The sequence below is a fragment of the Astatotilapia calliptera genome, chromosome 2 (genome assembly GCF_964374335.1).
Source record: "Astatotilapia calliptera chromosome 2, fAstCal68.1, whole genome shotgun sequence".
Lineage (NCBI taxonomy): Eukaryota > Metazoa > Chordata > Actinopteri > Cichliformes > Cichlidae > Astatotilapia > Astatotilapia calliptera.
Window position 1 is genome coordinate 23,968,701 of NC_137423.1, and position 21,323 is coordinate 23,990,023.

The following is a 21,323-nucleotide window of genomic DNA, read 5'->3' on the forward strand; positions in this document are numbered from 1 at the left end:
GGCGCAAATATAACGGTGTACAGAAAGAGTTGAGCGCGAACGGGCAGAAATGTTGCAAGCGCAAGCAACACGTTGGATGAGGTCAAGGCAATGGTATACCTGCTGCTTGATGTTTTTTGTCAGACTCAGGGACTGTGGTGTTCACTTTTGAGCAGTCTTTTCCCTCATTGCCAGGTTTAAAAATTGTGGTTTTGATTTTTGTGAAAGAGTCATTTTCATGACTTGTAGAATCCTTTTTCTGGGACACATTTTAGAGTGACACATTTTTTGGATTGACTTAGCTCGCTTGGAGCAGCTGAACAAGTAATAAAAAAGTACCTGGTACCAGATACTGCTACCTAATAAAAAAACCCTAAAAACTGAGTTGATTCAAGTGAGAAGCTACTACTGGAAAAAGTGCTTATACACCACATTAATCATGAATTATTATTAATCTCTCGCTCTCCTCCACAGCATGTCTTTCATACTGCCTTTGTCCCCCCCATTCACAACTGGTCTTGGCAGATGGCCGCCTTTCCCTGATCCTGGTTATGTGGGAGTTTTCCTTCCCACTGTCGCCTGGTGCTTGTTCATAGATTTTCTCTCTATTATTGTAGGTCCTTATACAGTGGGGCAAAAAAGTATTTAGTCAGCCACCGATTGTGCAAGTTCCCCCACTTAAAATGATGACAGAGGTCAGTAATTTGCACCAGAGGTACACTTCAACTGTGAGAGACAGAATGTGAAAAAAAAATCCATGAATTCACATGGTAGGATTTGTAAAGAATTTATTCGTAAATTAGGGTGGAAAATAAATATTTGGTCACCTCAAACAAGGAAAATCTCTGGCTCTCACAGACCTGTAACGTCTTCTGTAAGAAGCTTTTCTGTCCCCCCACTCGTTACCTGTATGAATGGCACCTGTTTGAACTCATCATCTGTATAAAAGACACCTGTCCACAGCCTCAACCAGTCAGACTCCAAACTCCGCCATGGCCAAGACCAAACAGCTTTCGAAGGACACCAGGAAAAGTATTGTAGACCTGCATCAGACTGGGAAGAGTGAATCTACAATAGGCAAGCAGCTTGGTGTGAAAAAATCAACTGTGGGAGCAATCATCAGAAAATGGAAGACATACAAGACCACTGATAATCTCCCTCGATCTGGGGCTCCACACAAGATCTCAAATGGGGTCAAAATGATCATGAGAACGGTGAGCAAAGATCCCAGAACCACACGGGGGGACCTGGTGAATGACCTGCAGAGAGCTGGGACCAAAGTAACAAACGTCACCATCAGTAACACACTACAACGGCAGGGAATCAAATCCCGCAGTGCCAGACGTGTTCCGCTGCTGAAGCCAGTGCATGTCCAGGCCCGTCTGAAGTTTGCCACAGAGCACATGGATGATACAGCAGAGGATTGGGAGAATGTCATGTGGTCAGATGAAACCAAAGTAGAACTTTTTGGTATAAACTCAACTCGTCGTGTTTGGAGGAAGACGAATACTGAGTTGCATCCCAAGAACACCATACCTACTGTGAAGCATGGGGGTGGAAACATCATGCTATGGGGCTGTTTTTCTGCCAAGGGGACAGGACGACTGATCCGTGTTAAGGACAGAATGAATGGGGCCATGTATCGTGAGATTTTGAGCCAAAACCTCCTTCCATCAGTGAGAACTTTGAAGATGAAACGAGGCTGGGTCTCCCAACATGGCAATGATCCAAAACACACCGCCCGGGCAACAAAGGAGTGGCTCCGTAAGAAGCATTTGAAAGTCCTGGAGTGGCCTAGCCAGTCTCCAGACCTCAACCCCATAGAAAATCTGTGGCGGGAGTTGAAAGTCCGTGTTGCTCGGCGACAGCCCCAAAACATCACTGCTCTCGAGAAGATCTGCATGGAGGAATGGGCCAAAATACCAGCTACTGTGTGTGCAAACCTGGTAAAGACCTATAGTAAACGTTTGACCCCTGTTATTGCCAACAAAGGTTATGTTACAAAGTATTGAGTTGTATTTTTGTTATTGACCAAATACTTATTTTCCACCCTGATTTACGAATAAATTCTTTACAAATCCTACCATGTGGATTCATGGATTTTTTTTTTTCACATTCTGTCTCTCACAGTTGAAGTGTACCTCTGGTGCAAATTACTGACCTCTGTCATCATTTTAGGTGGGGGAACTTGCACAATCGGTGGCTGACTAAATACTTTTTTGCCCCACTGTATTTACTATCAAAAACCCTTTGGGGCAACTGTTGTTGTGATTTGATGGTATATACCGGTAAATAAAAAAATTTTCAATGAAATGTATTGAAAAATATTAGTGCCGTCAGGGCTGCCTCATTAGGGGAAACCCCACATATCCTCTAACATTATTAAGTCAATATTGAGGTTTTAAAATTAGTTAAAGAGAATACATATTTACACGATAATAATATTTAATATAGGACACTTGAAAAAGTTATTATTATAATGACTATAAGTCAACTGTCAACCAAATAAATAAATGGGAAAAATGGTGAAGGTAGTGAGTTATGTGTTAGGCTCAGTCTGGGAAAACACTGAAAGTCAACTCACAGGAACCTTGCTCTGAGCAGTGAATATCTTTGCGTGTTTTTTTAAAAAAAAATACTTTTTTGTCCTTCTTCTTTTTTTAAAACACTAAAAAAATCAAAGTAGGACAGTTATGAGGCAAAACAAGATAAACGCATCTAAGTTATCTCTTTTATAGCTGCTGGAAGCCCAAAAAAATCAGAATCATTGCAAGGCCTGCGGGACTTTCTTTTTTTTTTATGAAGAACTAGTTCGGTGTTACGAAAAATGATGGGTTTTTTGTTGCAGCGGGATGAAAAGACAAAAAGACAAAAGGATTTCCAGGGAACGACAGCAACTGCCACGACCCATAGTAAGATACTTAGTTGTCTCAGTCCACAAGGGAGCAGTCTTGCAGTGACACTGTCAGAATTATTCTTTTGTGTCCACATCCACATATGTACAACATAGTGTTTGATAGACAGAGACCCTACAGTCTGGGAAAACTAGACAGAAGGGAGATGAAACAGCTAAACCCCACTGGAATATAGTGTTCAATTGAGCTACGGCAGAAGTTTGAGGCTTATATCAAAACAAAAGCACCAACGGAATAAAGAAGTGACATAGTTGAACTTTTCATCCATCCTTCAACTCTATCAAGTTGGATTCTTTGAACTGCATAACTATATAGAAGAAAAGCAGCTACAGTCCACTGGACTTAAATCACATTTGGTAAATTTAGCAATTGCCACTGGTTCATTTTAGTTTTTCCACCCATCAGATTATGATAAGGATGCTGAATAGAAAAGAAAAGCTGGTTTATTGGCTTATTACGCTTTGTGGAGCTACTGTCCTGTCTTGGACTTGGGAGGATGAACACCACATGTCAGCTCACACCAGTGTTATCACTAGATTTAGAAAGCACAGGGGAGACAGGGGATAGGCCTGATCCATCCCCTGCCTCAGGACTCTATCTCCGAGAAAAGCCACACAGATTTGCCCTTTTGCTGGAGGCCACAGGGTGCACAGCCTGCAGGGTCAGATCCCTTTTCAAAAAGCAAAACTATGGTTTGATGCCAAATTCCTACACAAAGTCGTGTTCCCTTAAGAAAGGCAATGCTTTGCCACTATTAACCCATGTTGTCACTGATAAATCTCTCATGTAATGACAAACAGCAGGGAATAGTCCTAAGTTAGAGGCAGTGAATCACTGACGTGAAATGGCACATTTAATGTGACTCAGTTGATGATGTTAAACCAACTAACAAGCCCGCAGCAGTTTAATATTAGGGAGTTCGCCTTTCATTCCTGTTCAAAGCCGTGACACACTGTAGGATATCAAACCTTTCTTCAGATATCAAATGTACCAGCCTCTATTGAACAAGTCCTTGGCTTGTGAATTTTGCTACACATCCACATAAAGTTCACTCAGGGTCTACACAAATGAGACTGTCTCTGGGGAAGATGATTGGCTGGAGATTGCAGTGGCAAGGTCTCCCACTGAGGGACGAATGTACAATGGGGCCCTAAGGGGCCTGCTGAAGAAGGGCGTTTAGCCTCCAAGTGCCCCCCTGTGGTAACTCTATCTCAGGGGTGGTGGGGGGCCCTCAGCTGGGGCTAAGTGGAGGTGTGTAAGTCACTGTTCCTCCCCTCCGGCTGTACCACCTCCCCGAGCTGGGAAATAGAATTGGTGACTGATGGTTTAGGTTCTTTTTCTGCTTCTTCAGTTTTGCTTGGTGGGAGTACTTTGTGTCGTGTGTTTGAGATAACCTTGAAGAGCTCGGCGACAGATAAAAGTGACACCTAGGTGGGGGATTTATCACTCACTGAGATGCCCTAATGATGTTAAACCATTACATGTAGGTAGAGTTGGTGCTTCTCAGACATAAGGTCACTAGTTAGTTTACAGCTATCTTTGCCTTTCCACGTTTAAATACAGGCATTTAAAGTTAGTACAGCTAAGCAAAATACAAGAAATCACAGAGAAATCACCTCTATTGTCCGTGGTTATATTAAAAACTCTGCTATAGCTGTTATAAAACTGTTACATCATCTTATGAGATCCTAAAATGGAATGGAAATGGCAAGACTGAAAGGGATGACAGCTGTAAATGTTTGCCTCACCACATTCCTCATGTGGAAACTTCCTTTTGTCAAGCTCAGCTCAGATCTCTGAGGTGGAAGATGGAAGATGATGCACAATTCAAGATGTAGTGATGTAAAGCATAGCACCGCTGGACTTAATTGGTTGTCAGGAGAGGGGTTTGACTGAGAAGTGAAAAGGGTGGATTTAGGGGGATTTCTTGAGCATTCATTTTTGGACAATTTTAAAATTAGGGGATAATTTGTGGAGATGGCCACTTCCTGTTCCAACAGATGAGTGAGTTTGGTGTGGAAGAACTTGACTGGCCAGACACCTGTCATCAACTCAGTGGAATACCTATGGGATGAAATAGAGTGGAGACTTCTAGTCACGCGTTCCCGTCCAGCATCAGTGTCTGACCCCACAAATGTGCTTCTGGAAGAATGGTCAAAAATTCCCATAAACACTCCTAAACCTTGTAGAAAGCCTTCCTAGAATACAGGGAGTGCAGAATTATTAGGCAAATGAGTATTTTGTCCACATCATCCTCTTCATGCATGTTGTCTTACTCCAAGCTGTATAGGCTCGAAAGCCTGCTACCAATTAAGCATATTAGGTGATGTGCATCTCTGTAATGAGAAGGGGTGTGGTCTAATGACATCAACACCCTATATCAGGTGTGCATAATTATTAGGCAACGTCCTTTCCTTTGGCAAAATGGGTCAAAAGAAGGACTTGACAGGCTCAGAAAAGTCAAAAATAGTGAGATATCTTGCAGAGGGATGCAGCAGTCTCAAAATTGCAAAGCTTCTGAAGCGTGATCATCGAACAATCAAGCGTTGCATTCAAAATAGTCACCAGGAAAAAACCAAGGTGCAAAATAACTGCCCATGAACTGAGAAAAGTCAAGCGTGCAGCTGCCAAGATGCCACTTGCCACCAGTTTGGCCATATTTCAGAGCTGCAACATCACTGGAGTGCCCAAATGCACAAGGTGTGCAATACTCAGAGACGTGGCCAAGGTAAGAAAGGCTGAAAGACGACCACAACTGAACAAGACACACAAGCTGAAACGTCAAGACTGGGCCAAGAAATATCTCAAGACTGGTTTTTCTAAGGTTTTATGGACTGATGAAATGAGAGTGAGTCTTGATGGGCCAGATGGATGGGCCCGTGGCTGGATTGGTAAAGGGCAGAGAGCTCCAATCCGACTCAGACGCCAGCAAGGTGGAGGTGGAGTACTGGTTTGGGCTGGTATCATCAAAGATGAGCTTGAGAACCTGTGGTCCATCATCAAATGTGAGATTTACAAGGAGGGAAAACAGTACACCTCTCTGAACAGTGTCTGGGAGGCTGTGGTTGCTGCTGCACGCAATGTTGATGGTGAACAGATCAAAGCACTGACAGAATCCATGGATGGCAGGCTTTTGAGTGTCCTTGCAAAGAAAGGTGGCTATATTGGTCGCTGATTTGTTTTTGTTTTGTTTTTGAATGTCAGAAATGTATATTTGTGAATGTGGAGATGTTATATTGGTTTCACTGGTAAAAATAAATAATTGAAATGGGTATATATTTGTTTTTTGTTAAGTTGCCTAATAATTATGCACAGTAATAGTCACCTGCACACACAGATATCCCCCTAAAATAGCTCAAACTAAAAACAAACGAAAAACTACTTCCAAAAACATTCAGCTTTGATATTAATGACTTTTTTGGGTTCATTGAGAACATGGTTGTTGTTCAATAATAAAATTATTCCTCAAAAATACAACTTGCCCAATAATTCTGCACTCCCTGTAGTTGAAGCTGTTATAGCTGCAAAGGATGGGCCGACATAACCTTTCATTAAAAAAAAAAAAAAAGGAAAAAAACGAACAGGATGCCACTTAAATTCCTATATGTGTAAGGCAGATGAGTGAATACGTTTGGAAATATAGTGTATATGCAAAAATGTATTTGGGCATTAACCGTAACAGCAGTGGCGGTAAGGCTAAGCATATAATAGCTTTCAGACTGGTAGTGTGAGCGGGCAAGGGAACAAAATAGTGCACAGAGCATTTAAGTACATTCCCATGATCACCTGGAAATGTGTGGCAGTTGAGTGTATGCTGACCTCTGGTATTGAAACTAGTACTAGAGCTTTGATTCAAGTACATAATGTGACCAGCTTGATGTAATTATTTATTTCCTATGGTGATTGAAAAAAAATCGTAATTCTCGCTCATAGAAGTTTTAAGGACTTGGCTGTATTTTCAGCATTTACTTCCAAATGAAGAGCAGTGCATGCCAATCAAACTATAATGTGTAGATGTTAACAGGTGAAGAGTGTAAGCAAATGACAATAAGAATTTACATAAACCTAAACAGCAACAGCAGCCCACAAAGACAAACATGGATCCATTCTCTGAAATAATGACAGTTGCAGAGGAGTTGCACACACAAACGCTGGGACATTTGAGCTCCTGCCCTGTGCTGCCAGCCCTTTCTGTTTTCTTAACCTGTCCTTTGTAAACATATGACATAAACAATACTCAGTACTGTACAGGATAAATGAGGGTTAATTGAAAATTAAAATAACTTACAATATTTAAGGTGGAAAAAAATGATATAAATAACTGACTGATACTGACAAGCTGTCTTTAAATGTGCAATTAAGTTTGCATTTGCATTTTTGCACTCTCTGACTGCGTGGTAATATTTCAGTCAGGTGGCGGTGTGCAAATTATCCAAACTAATTGGGACATCATGCACAAACTGACTCCATCATCTCTGTCTGTTGTTTTTCTCTCCGCAGCAGGTCAGACTCACACACGGGCGACATGCTGCTACTTGCGTCTCGTGGAGCGCCCACATCGTCGGACACTTTCCACACTTGCCCACACACCACGACTGCATGCGTGCACTGTCTTCTCATCACAGTGTGTGCTTGTGAGTTCATAATAATCTAATAATCGCCTGTAAGCAATGGAAATAAAGAACAATCTGTTAGATTTCTGGAAATTCTGGACAAGTTGCCATGCAGGACTTTAGACAGTCAATGGCAAACTATTCCAATATCCAAATATTTGCTCAGACTAATGATCACCTAATTCTTTCTGTTTTCAGACAAAGTGCCTAACGGAGTTGACTTTTGCATTTTAAATTAGACTGGCTTGCTTTTTATAAGCTAATGTTGGTTGGTTATTGCTTACATTTGGTTTGCAGCATTTCTAAGTTTTTTAATTTCATACCAGTGACAACCAGATGAGTCTAGGGCAAATGCTATTGCTACCTGTGTGTCACCAGTAACAGCAGGGAAGAGACAAGATAGTGCTCCTCAGGGAATTCGAATGAGTATAGCTGACTGTGACAAAGAGAGTTGCAGAAGGGGGCCGAGCATGTGTGGTTCAGCAGAATTCTAAAAAACACAATTGCTTAGCATTGCATGGTTTTAATTGGGAATTGATGCCATGAGCAAAATTTCAAATTAAAATCTAAAATTATAAAACAGAAACTGAAAAAAGAGCACTTGTTAAGTAAGAGGCCCAAAGGACGGATGCTTGAGCGCCACCTTTCGTCTTTCTGTCCACTTGCCTGACCTTAACTGTTCAAATAGAGTCAAATGACACTTCTTCATACCTGAAACTGGATATTGGGCCATTTTATGTGGCAGGCAATGTATAGGGGAAAATTTGTTTAAATAATTTACCTTCCTGTTATACTGAAAGTGGGAAAAAAGCAGCGGATCCCCTAAGGCTCTTTTCATTGGGTACAGACATCCTGACTCCCAGCAAAGCTTACATAACACTGCGCTCCACCCGTGATCATCACAACTGTATCTTTCAACCTGTGCAGCACTGCATTTGCCTCACAGTAAAACAGGCTCGACTCCATGGCTAAACGAATGTTTCATCAGCGGGAGAGTGAAACTTTCTCTAATGCACTCTGACATGGCTATATATGAACACCATGCTCCATCTCCTTCTTACAAATAATGCATGTGAACTCACGAACGTCACAGATTCGCAGTTTATTTGCATTGCCACACCACAATGGCTGTGGAGGCTCTGACAGCGTATAGCAAGTTCAGTTTGTTTATGGGAAAGGGGATCGTTCAACTGAAAAATAACAACGGCAGAGTATGCTTAATAAAACCAGTGTGCAAACCCACTATTGTAATGCAGCCTGTATGAACAACACATTTCATTTTAATGGTTTTGTCTGCCTTACATGTCTAAAACAGCGATTTTGATCGATAACAGTATGTTGCATCATACATAAGGTTTCCTCAAAAATCAATCCAAACATTTCTGCCAGCATGTGTGAGTACAATAATTCAGTCTCATTTAGCACAGAGAAAGATGAGATAGCACACTAGGATAGCTGTTGATTACATGAATTGATTTCCTGTTTGGAGCCCCTAATGACATTATGAATCAAGTACAAGTTACTACAAAGTATTTAACAACTAATGTTGTTTGATGTTTGTCAGTGGTGTGTATTGGCCAGAGGACAAAACACAGGAAGCTGTGATGGATTTGATGCCTGTCTGAAGTGTGGATAAATCTGGAACAGAGTGGGATGAAGATAACAAGGTAAGGCAATAGACTGGCATTGTGCCGCTTCATCTCTCTGTCTTTTTCGAGTCTTTCTCTGTCTTTACTGTATCATTCTCTTTCACCCTTCTTATCTCGCCATCTATCTTTTTGTCAGCTTTCGCCCTCTTTTACAATGCCAGCACATCTGTTCAGTCCTTTAACACCTCTGCTGTGCAGTGAATGATGTTGCCTTAAACCCCCGAAACATCAGAGATGCCAAAAAGCAGGGCAATAAAATAGAATCTCTCTCTTAAGAGCATTCCAAAGGTTATTAGCTATTGCCCACAGATAGGTGTTAACATCATTTTTCATTGTGGGAAACATTCCCCCTTCCAAGGAGAAGTGTAACTTTGTAAAACACATAAGTGATACACCCCACACAGCCCTCCTTCACTAACTTGTCTCAGGCACTGACTGATTTACTGTAATTCACTTTATTTTGTTTGTGCAGAGTATAAAACACAGTTGTGGATCAGAGTACAATTGCACTGAAGGTTATTTTCAAGAACAGCAAACTACACTTTTACAATCAGTCTCAATTCAGCAGTGTAATAAAAAAGGAAAAATGGCATGGAGGTCGTTTTGCTGATGTGAAAGAGACTCTTAACGGCATAATTTAATCTTGTTTTAGATGCTCTTCTTCTCTCTTTTTTCCCCTTTCTCTGATTAAATGTGATTAGGCTGCACAACACCTTTGCCATTTCTTAATGCAAATCTTCCTTTCAGCCCAATTAGTCTGTCTTCTAGAGCGCGCACTTCTATCTAAGCTGTCACTCGGCGGGGCTTAGCCTTCGCAAACTGTGTTTTTGCTTTAGGGCCCAATAAGGACGTGCCTCTTTCGGCTACTGACTGCCAGACAAGCATGAAGAATTTCTAAATTATGACAAGAAATCTGTGACTGAAGAGTGACAAATGCAGTGAAACTGTCACAGAAAAATATTTGGGTTATCCAAGTTTTAAAAGTTAATGGCGGTGCCATTTAGTAGTCTGTTTTCTGAACTGTGAACTATAGCGGCTCCACCAAACTTTTCCAAGGTTCTAAATATCAAGAAGTATCTCTAAATGACAAAGTTTAAAATTCAATGCATGCTTGCTTAAAATCAGACGCGATCATTCTATAACTGTCAAGAGTATTTGTAGTAACAAATACATACATATATGTATATAAATCGATGTGATGAGAAGGGAAAATGTGACCCCCATTCACAAAGATACAGTACTGTGTAAAAGTCTCGAGCCACTCCTAATTCCTTCATGGGGAAATGGGAACTAGCAATTGACTGAAACATCTGCAAACATACATAGATATACAGTAAATAATACTGTAAACAATCCAAAAGTGCTTTAAAGTCAGTTTTTTGGTATGACCACCTTTATTCTTCAGAACAGCCTGAAACTTTCTTGTCATTTTTTGAAGTAGTCTTCAGGAAAAGTTCCCCAGGCTTCTTGAAGGACAATCAAAGCTCTTGTTTAGATGTTGGCTGCCTTTACTTCTGTTATCTCTCAAAATGCTCTTACATTTCTTTTGTATCGGGAGGCCGAACCATGACCGCTGGTGTTTCACTGTGTGTTTTTCTATCCAGGTATGATTTTAATGTATTGGCTGAGTGGGATTGGGAATGTTTTCCACCATGGTTTTTCATGATGGAACAAATCATATTGCATATTGATTGAACCACAAACTTCCAAATTGGATTCATTACTCCAGAAGACGTATTGCCACTAATTTTCAGTCGAGTTCTTGTGTAATTTGACCTCAGCTTTGTCTCCCTTTCCTTCAGAATGGCTTATTGCCATTTCTGCAAGTGTTCAGTGAACAGGATGGATCAATTGAAAGGCCAGCTGCATCTCTCAGCTCCTGTGTCAGGTCTTTGCTGAATTTCTTTTGCTATTTTTTAAGGACATGACATTCAGATAACTGTTCAACCACTGTAAATAGTTGTCCATCCACTTATTTCTTTGTCCTCCACTTGTCCAGTTTCCTCACTGCACACCATGACGAGTTATACCAAGTTTTCTAAAATAGCTAATAGCTCTTTAGGAATCACCTTGTTGATGCAAAATGCTATTTTATGCCTGTCAAACTGTGTTATCGTTGGCATTTTTCATAGATTGAACCAAAGACATGGGAACAAACTATGTGTTTTTGTAACAAGCTGTTAGTAACAAAGTGCCTAAAGATACCATTTAAAATTGATGCTTTGCTAAATTGTCTGTTATGTATAGACACAAAACTGATTCATCCCTTGAGGTGTTTTTTTATGCTTGAATATTCATAGGTCAGTGTTAAGAGGCTTAATAAACTAACAAACAAAAATTCCTTTGAAAAAGTGAAAGGACTGGACTGAAAATTAGTGGAAAAACAGCTAATGTCCACACAGAGGCTTTGAAAGACCTTCAGAAGGCCTGAAGAACTATTGCTCCAGACCACTTAAATATACAAAGACGTCTGGCCTCTTCAAAATAAAATACGAATAAATGAAAAGTGGCTCAAGGAATGGCATTCACCCCATTTCAACTAAGCTTATTAATAGGGACTTTGTGCATTCATTGGGAACAACCTAACTGTGGTTGATAACATTTGTTGATTTATAATATCTCTAAAGCCTAATAGTGATATTTTGGAACCACTGAGACACCTAAACATCAAGAGCAAATACTTTTAGGATTACTTTTTCTGTTATCTAGCAATAACTTTTGGATTACCCAACAAAAGGAATCACATTACCCTGCAACACTTTTGCATTACATTACAGTAAATGATTCAGTATCCTGCACTACAACAGACCACTGCTGACTGTGAGAGACAGAGCACCTTTTACTGTGTAATCATCAATGGTGTACTAGTACTGTGAGGCGACACCAACAGGACTCCTAAACAGATAACAAACAGACAGTTTGAGCTGCATATAACTAAATATACTTTGGATGCATTTAGTTTTTGATTAAATCACAGTTATTGATGATCATTCTGAAAAGTTTGTGCTGTAAATTCTGGTTTCACGGTGGTGTATTTGCTTAAAGCTGGCATTTCCATCATGACTGCTTTTCCTCACAGTGACCTTGTCAGCGCCTTGTCTGTCTGTCAGCTAGCTCTGCTAAAAAGGCTAAAGCAATCTGGCAGCCTCCCCTGTATAAAAGCGGGGTGGGAGGGGGTTGAAACAAGGGTGGAGGAAGGATGAGAGAGATGTGACCTTTCTACTTCCAGTGAAGTGTTTTTAGCTAAACAGCCTTTCAGAAATGAGCAAAATGACAGGTTGGCAAGTGTTGCACCTCAGAGAGAGATGGAGAGAGAGAGCATGCATGATTTTCCTCAAGATTTATTAGTCTTTTCTCTGATTAGACAGATTTTCAGTTTTCTGTTTAAATTGAAAATGCAAAGTTCATGTTTTTGAAACACCATGTTTCAGAGATTGGAAGCGCTTTTATTTAAAGAGTAAAAGGTGGAAAGCAACTTGAAAGCCAAAGACATGAGACCTCCACACACAATCATTCATTTATTGAAGTCTTTTAAAGTAATATGTGATTTCACTCATTTACAACCAGCTATTATATAGCACCATGTCCTTCTGAGGGAAACACAATGCATACTGATGCTGTCCTAGCTCCCCAAGGTCAACGCCGCAGAGCCCGCGTCTAATGTCACAGCTTTAGTGACGTTAAAGCGGGTATTCAAAATGCACTGAGATCTCCATCTGTGGGTGGTGGAGGGTAATGAGAAAGGCTGAGGAGAGGTCACTTATATGACCAGCATTGGCAGCGATGACTTTACTGAGATGCAGTCATGAAGTCAAAAACACACAATCTTTCTCGCTCTCTCTATCTCACACACACACACACACACACACACACACACACACACACACACACACACACACACACACACACACACACACACACACACACACACACACACACACACACACACACAGGGTGGGTGCTCTCTCAACCAGAAAGGAGACTGAGATTGGAAATAAAGACCATCCTCTGTGTCTCAGGACTGTGAATAGGAGCAGTAATGTTTTCAATTTGAGCCCCAAGAGCAATAATGGAGCTCATTCTACACCACCTAGATACTGTAGTACTGTTCGCCTTAAAGCCTTAGGATTCTATCATCCTTCACCCTCTCAATTCCTCTCTTTTTGCCGTCTGTGTGCTGTTCATGAAGGGATTAATTCGTGGAATAAGGACTCTTTGGTAAAAAGAAGAAGAAAAAAGACTGAGAGACAGAATTGTGGAGAGAAGAGAAAGAGGATAAATAGATGAAGAGGTGTGGGGTAGATGAATAGGTCGGTGTTTGACAGCGGGCGTTATTTCAAATTCCGGCCTCTCGCATTTGAATGACATCTGCTTGAATCGGTTTCATTCATTCATGCAGTATAAGAATTCAATTTCATGGCATGGAGTCTTGAGGCACGTTTCCTGTATATCTCTACGTGCTAGCGTGCCACGGAGCGAGAGTCATTCTTCCTCTGCTGGAAAAGAAAGGGTAAATTCATTTGTGTCATGAAATGCAATCCAGGTTATTGTCTCTGCCCAGCTTCCAAGTATCCCATGAAAGACTTTTAATCATGCACCGGGGAAATAATGTTGTGAGATCTAACTGCTGAGCCAAAGGCAATTGTGAAATATTCAGATCTGAAATAAAAAAAAGAAAAAAAGACATGATTACCTTTGTTTACTGGAATATATTGATATAATAGGCTTGTGTATCCTTGAAAACTGCTATGTCAGAGCTCAGTAAGAAGAAATTCATGAAGTGCAGATGCGAAACTAAGATGTCATGTAATGTGGTCCGAGAAAGTAAACTTTTGATAGAAAATGGAGCTCCAAGGACAGCAGGAAAGAACAGCTTTAAAGGAAAAAAAAGCAACACAGTGGTCGCATTGTCAAAGCTCTGTGTTTTCTAAGTCCCTACATTTGACAAAAGAGTGCGCGAGTACAGAGACAAGGTAGTTCGTCTGACCTTTAAGAAATGCACAAAAGGGTGAAAAACCCAGAGACTAAGTGGAAGAGAGAGATTTTAAAGAAAAAGCAAGATGCTATTCTCTCAAATGAATGGATAGCAATGTTTTTTTTAAAATGCTGCTACATCTGCATGACTGAATTTCTTGCGCCATCAACCACAGAATCCAAAGTCTTTACCTTGTTTTTTTGTTTCTACTTTTACTTATTGCCCAAACAGTCAACGAGGCACCATCGAGGTTTATTCTTTTGCATTTTCACTTAGACCAGAAAACAAAAAAATTGCGTTGCCAACAGCTAGCTTCTGTTCCTGTAAATGTTTTATGCACCTGATTTATATGCAAGCAAAAACTGACTGTGCTTTATTCAGAGATTTCGTCAAACTGTCATCATAACTAAACCTTGCATATAAATCTCATTACAAAAGTGCAACAAAAAATTGACTTTATGTTTCTTTCTTCAGATCAAATAGTCTCAAACCTCATAAAAGCTTGTCCTTGAAGTGAGAGGGATGAATCAGCAACCCAGTGCCTTTTAGTTATTAGTCATAAATAATGCAGCGTAGCCACTTAATACATGTGCTTTAGACTAAAAGGTAGTGATCAAAGAGAAACACTGAGCAGGTCAGATGATGCTAGCGATGAATAACTGATGTCCTTGTGCATGTTTGTGTTCTAAGATGTGTATAACAGACATGACCCGATTCACATCGCATTGGTGAATGCCTTTGTTGATAGAGAAAAGTGGCAGTTTTCTGCCTACAGCTCTCATTTTGGAAAAGGCTCAGTGTAGGGTTTCACAGGGTTTAAATCAAAAGCATTTGATTATGGTATCCTATGCACCAAGAGCTTTTGCTTGATATTGTTGTCTCCTTTTTCGTTGAGATGGCGTTTAGAGGCTTTTGCATCTGAATTCTTTACAGATATAAACTTTTTTTTTTAATTCCCAAAGAGTTTTCTACACAATATCTTAGATGTTCCTAGGACTGCACTCAAGTACCACTGGTTACCTACCTGGGAACTGAAAAAGATTGCACCATAGCATGGAAATCCATACTTACCCGGAGCTGACATCTCCGAGGACCAATGCAGAGAGCGATGGCAGACGGTTATGCCTGAAAAGCACGAAGGTGATTTGCAAAAAGGAAAAATTAAAAACAAAACCACACACACAGATGCACCTCCAAAGTGTTTCAAAGGGGAGTTGTAATGAAACCTCGTGTTCATTTACGGCTCCTGTCTTTTTCAAGTGGAGGCAAGCTAGGACAGCTTCATCATGCCTGTCCAGGAATAGGGTGTGTGTGCCAATTCTGTGATGGCCAGCAGGTTTATCTAAGCTGACAGAGATGAATCTCCCAGCAGAGGGCTGGGCCTGTTCAGCTGTCCTGCTGAGGAGAGCCCACACCAGGGCTGACATTAAATTATTTCAGGAGGTAATTAGTCTTCTGTTTTTCACCAAGACACCAAATGGTCTTGATCTCATGCACACATCCGTGTTGTCTGTTTTAGATAGACTCGTACCGATAAAGAGGAAGAAATTAAACAAGTGAAACGAGCATCAGCTTTTCAGAAAACAGCGAACTTGGCTTACATTGTACAAATATTGTAGAACAAGTAAGAGCCCTTTTTACATGCAGATAGGATACAGTGAACAGCGAGAAGGTGTTAATTTTAACAAAAATGTCACTGCATATGAAATGCTAACAGGGCCACAGCTATTATACAGAATGAAAGAATCTCATCACCCATCCACTTTTCACTGCAGTTAAATTCTCAGTTTCTAATTTTGTTAATGACATGTTAAAGACTGCTCTGGCTGACTTGATGGCAACAGACATTATTAACTTCAGTTATTCAATCAGTAGACCTTGAGAGAGAGGTGCTAAAGATATGATCACAACTCAACCAAGGTGTCAGGCTGTCTTTTTCTCTGTTTTTCCTTTGTCGTACAAGTGCTCCGTCCCAAACCGGGGAAGACTTTATTTATACCCTGCATCAAAAGTTAAAATTACCGTTGACTCCCTATCAAGGAAAATATGATTTGCCTGTCACGTTATAACTATCGTTGCCTTTATGGACTATATTATGCAAAGTCATGCAAATTAGATCGGCAGCCATCAGAGAAAACAACCCTTAATTTTGTCCTTCTGCTTTTCTTGTGTTTAGCGTGTAATGTGGTTATGTGTGCTGCCAGCAAATGAAAAGTCACTTTCATGGCGTATTACTTTCTCATGTTGCTTGTTGATCAAGTGGTGCATCTATAACCACTTTTTCATCCTAAAACAAATAAGTTCCCCCTTCCTTTCTTTATTTTTCATCAAAATAAACTATCCGTCTTGTTAAATTTGTCACGAGAAACCGTGACGACTTTGCAAGAACACCTCTACATGAACCATAAACGGTCTCTTTTTTAAAATCTGTTTATAAATGAGCCCACTGAAGCGAACACATCTTTAAAATAAATAGTCCCGTCTCTCCTTCTCATGTCCGCTGATAAAAGCTAACAGCGTCACATAGTAGTTTACAGTTACTTAGTTGAGCCTGTGGCTCTGTTCTCTCATTCAGTGGGTCATTTGAGGGGTAAAGAGTAATTTACCATGAAAATCCAATTGCTTTAATCTAATTTGCTTTGATATAATTCACAATAGGCTTACAGCCACAAAGCGTTTACCTAGCTGAAACAGTGGAATTGTCCCTGGGGTACAATTACAGTCCAACTACAGGTACTTGGCTCATAGAACATTAAATAACCAGAATCTCCTGCCACTGGATTTACAATGAAATGAAGATCAAAAAAGAAGAGAGAGCACAGATGCATGAAGATTTGTTTCATTTTGCTAAATCCATCCTAGCAAAGGACTAGCCAGAAACTCAGACGCCTGAACGATTCACAAACAAAACTTTTCGTCATGTATTGCGATTATATCGTCACCAGTTTTAAATTCAAGATATTACTTAACGAAGTGTAGATGCAAAAAACCCATTTAAGAGCTGTAATTACTTTTTTTTTTAAATAAAAAATATATATTCAGAGGAGCACGTCAACTTTGTGAAAGCTCTGGACCGAGAGCCAAAATTTTCAGTCACCCCTACTGCTCCAATAATTGCAGAGGACACGCTGATTAATCTGTCGCATTCCTGCTGGAGCCAGCAGGAAGACGGCACAAATTCTGATGCTAAAGTGTTTCCACATGACACAGCATATGGAGCTTCGGTAATTCTTGACCAGAGGTGGTGATGCACCGCCGGCAAAGAAGTACATGGGGATAAATTAATAGGAATATAGTATTATCAATAGTTGCGTAGAGACCTGCGGCAACTGCGGAGAATCAGCTCCTCTCATCTCTGTCGTGAACAGTTTGTTCTGTCATAATAAACAGAGCATGACATTCGCTTCATTCAGGGAAGGAGATTCTGAGCTCCCTCCAGAGAAAAACAAAAACCCTCATTGATGTCTATCACCTTGTATCATTATTTAACGCCATAAATATTTCATCAAAAGTAGGCAGTGTGGATCTCTTTGTTATTCAGCAAGCTCCTGTGTGTGTGTGTGTGTGTGTGTGTGGGGGGGGGGGGGGGGGGGGGGGGCTGTGCAGTGGATCAGATGCTTCCCCTGCATCTCCCTCACTCCCTCACCTTCTTACTTTGTCCCTAAAGTAACCAAAATATCGTCGTCCCTGTGATATACTCATTGCTAACCCTCGCTGTCACTCCCCGTGCCACAGACAAAAGGACAGTGGCACCTCAGCCTATATCACAAAGCTAAATATTCCCATCTTGTAAACCTTCCCCTTCACTTTTGCTGGCATCCTCCTGTCATAAATCACTCCTGACATTCTTCCCTAACCTGCCTTAATCTCTTTATCACCAGTCTTCTTTTTGCAGAAAAAAAATGCTTTAGAGAGTCTTTCAGAGTTTTGTAATTTCCAGGCAAGAAAAAAACCTGCTATGTCATAAATTACATATTTAACTGACAGCTATATACGGAACAAGCATGTCGTTTATTATTTAGCTGATTTGCGATGCCATATTTCAGCTGTGCTACAAAACAGCATCACGTTATGGGTGTGGGTGGAGGAAGAAAAAAAAAGAAGCCTTATTCTTTCTGGCACAAAAATAAAGTGTTACTTTGGCTCCTCTTCGATAATGCAGCGCTTTGTGACTCCAGGTGGAACTGAACCAGGCAGGAGACATGCCGGGACCATGTGACCTGCATGTAAAGTCTATCCTCTCTTGCTTCCCGGGAGCGTGTCGTGCAAGGGGTCTGTTCTCCGCGGTTTAAGGGCTGTCCATGCGACACATGATGCCAAGTGGTCACACGTCAAGCTGATTGCACATCGGATGCGTGAAAAACTGCAGGAAGAGTGAGAAAATGACAAAGGTGTGTCGCGCTCTCCCCTGCAGCCCTGACACCAGCACTTTGGGCTTGTCCTTCTGCTGAACCAAACCATTTCAGACAAATTGGCGGGGGGATATCGATTGTACATTCCGGATGCTTTGGTATCCTGTCGTCAACAGAGTCCAGACAGAGGGATTTAGAGAGGCCTGAGTTTGAAATGTGTTGGATTTGTAACTCACAGCAAGCCTCCTGCTTTACTATCCTTGACTTATTTTATTTCACAGGTCTGTAAGCCACTTCACAGTTAGACTAACTTCTCTCTGAAGCCATTCAAAGCGGCTGACCTGCACCTGTCGGAGGAACAGTTTTATTTTTTACATTTTTTTCTGTTTCGCCAGCTCACATATATGCACACCCCATTGTTTATCATTTCTCAATGTCATTTTGAATGAATTTTAAACCACATCAAGTCATATCCGTCTCAAATTATAAACCTCCATAATAGGTTGGAATAGATGTTCATGGTAGTCGGGGTTTGCTTGTTAGCATCTATGTAATTGTAATATATTGGTCAATGCATCTGAATTATGTGTTCCAACCCCTGCCAAGAAAAAGATGGCTATTTTTGTATCCTTTTGTGGAGCACAATATATATTCAGTTATATTCCGAAAAAGTCTAAGAATGTTCCTTTTAACTGCTCTTTTATTCAAATTTGATCACTGATGAATTGCTATATTGACGTATTTATTTAATATAATAGGCTATTTTGAAGGTGAATTCAAAAGCAACTACAGGAGAAGCAAGATTACAATGAATAACAACTCTATTATGTCCCTTGTCCTCTATCTCCCGTTTCCCTTCCTCTCTCTAATCTCATTTCTCAGGGGACCGGAGCAAGGAGGAAGGAAGTTTTCCCGTGGTATCACACAAGAGACTGCTCTTCCACAGGAGGAAAAATGAAGCGAATAAATAAAGAGAAAATCGAATTCCTTCAGCCGTTGCAGGAGTGCCAGCCAATGAATCAGCAGAATAAATTCTCTCCAGAGATAAACAAACATGATATTTCAGCCGGGAGCCATAGGACGGAAGGGCCTCTGTCGCTCTCGTAAAGTTCAGAGCGCTTCGGACCGTAAAAGAAGCCGCCTTCTCAATCAGGGAAGCCTCTGGCACGAAGGCCTTTTACAACTAAAGCTGTGTAATGAAAACCCACGGAAAACCTCACACGCATGCCCTCGACAAGGACTTTAACGCCGCAGATATACGGCCTCATATGGAAAACCATTAAAGTGGGATTCTGAAGCACAAGTGTCTCCCAACACACTGTCAACACACTAAGTGCTTGTAGTCTTGATTTACACATCTGCGAGCTGCACCGTGTCCTGCGTGCTGTACTAATAAAAAAATGCAGCTGTATCCTGATAGAAAACATGCCTTCAACTACGAAGCTTTTACTGGCTTGATTTCCAGTTTTCCTTCACTCGTATTTGCAAACACCTAGCGGTGATTTTAGTGTCTACACTTCGGTGATGGAACCCGCACATCACTGTGAATAGCGAGACGTTCGTGGTTTTTCTGTTGTCTTGTGGTAATGATAACAAGACAGAGTCAACATTTATGCTGTTGATTTAAAGGTCAACGTCTTGTGCGTGTTCACTTGGCTTTTTTGCACCTTAGGGCGAAAAAAAAAGAGAGCCACTCATGTGAAGTGAGACTTGAAAAGGAGAAGGCTGGAGGCTGTGTAGAGTGAGCATATAAGGGGGGAAACAAACATGTCAGTTTACGGGTATCGCTAATTTAAAAAGGATTATCTCAAAGGGTATTTCTGTTTGGAGTGTTCCTCAGCATCTACACTAGACTGACAATTTTGTACGTTTAGCAAAAGAGAGCTGTATCAGATTTCTTGGCTGAGGGTTCGTCTCTGCCTAATTTATTGGATTGCTTCCAAACAGACAACGAAACTCTTGCCTTGACAGGTTAAATGGCTCCCGCAACTTAGAGACACATTACTTTGGCACGGAAGGGGTATGTTGGGAAAGCATGGCAAACTGCAAAGCTGCTCCTTTCGTCAAGGAAACAACACATAATTGGTCTTGGCACTTGAACTGTTAGCACTGTATAACACTTGTATGAGGATGTCAGCTATCTTTGTAGATAAATGGATTCCTGTGGAAATAAAAAGGGCACACAGCACACGTTTTGCTTTCTTTCTGTGTGATTACTATCATGACATTTTTAAGCATGTATTTTAGCAGGAAAAATGGGCATTTAAGCACATCCTGGGTTATTAAACATATCACTCCCTGGATTGTTGATTGTTTTTTCCTGTGCATTTCCCAACCCACGTTGTCCACCCAACGCCTATGGGGCTATCATACCCAAATTATTAGATGTAGAAAACAATACAGACATAACAATGAATATTCACTGAGCAGAGACAACGTTATCTCAAATACAAGTAATATGGGCCAGCAATTGTGGTTAATATCTGCCACTTAACTCTGCTGGATTGCATTTATCAACTGTATTTCTAGCCTTTCTGGGCTGACACATTTCAGAGTGGCCCTTTTGTTGCCACTGTCTGCAACCCAGACTGATGAGGACAGTTTTAATAGCAATTCTCTCTCATATACAGAGATGCAGTTGTGACTGAGAGACACGCAAAAGCGCCACAGAGTTGAGATGCTGTAGCCGATTCGGTGATTTAGACAGAAAGGGCACTAGCTTCTTAAATCTTTTTCACAATGACGCCAACAAACACACTGACCACAGTGATATCCCAGATTGAATCTATCCAGTGTGAAAAGCTTTTTTTGTAAGCATCTCTTTTTTGTGATTGTAGTCC

The 21,323-nt window shown here is 40.8% G+C and overlaps 1 long non-coding RNA gene across 1 annotated transcript; it reads left to right on the forward strand.

Annotated features, from left to right (window-relative positions):
* Positions 1-7,386: 7,386 nt before the first annotated feature.
* LOC145431079 (uncharacterized) lies at positions 7,387-20,673 on the forward strand. The gene is made up of 3 exons (XR_013911435.1): positions 7,387-7,528; positions 9,072-9,174; positions 19,366-20,673. It is a non-coding gene; the product is annotated as an uncharacterized LOC145431079 (long non-coding RNA).
* Positions 20,674-21,323: the final 650 nt, after the last annotated feature.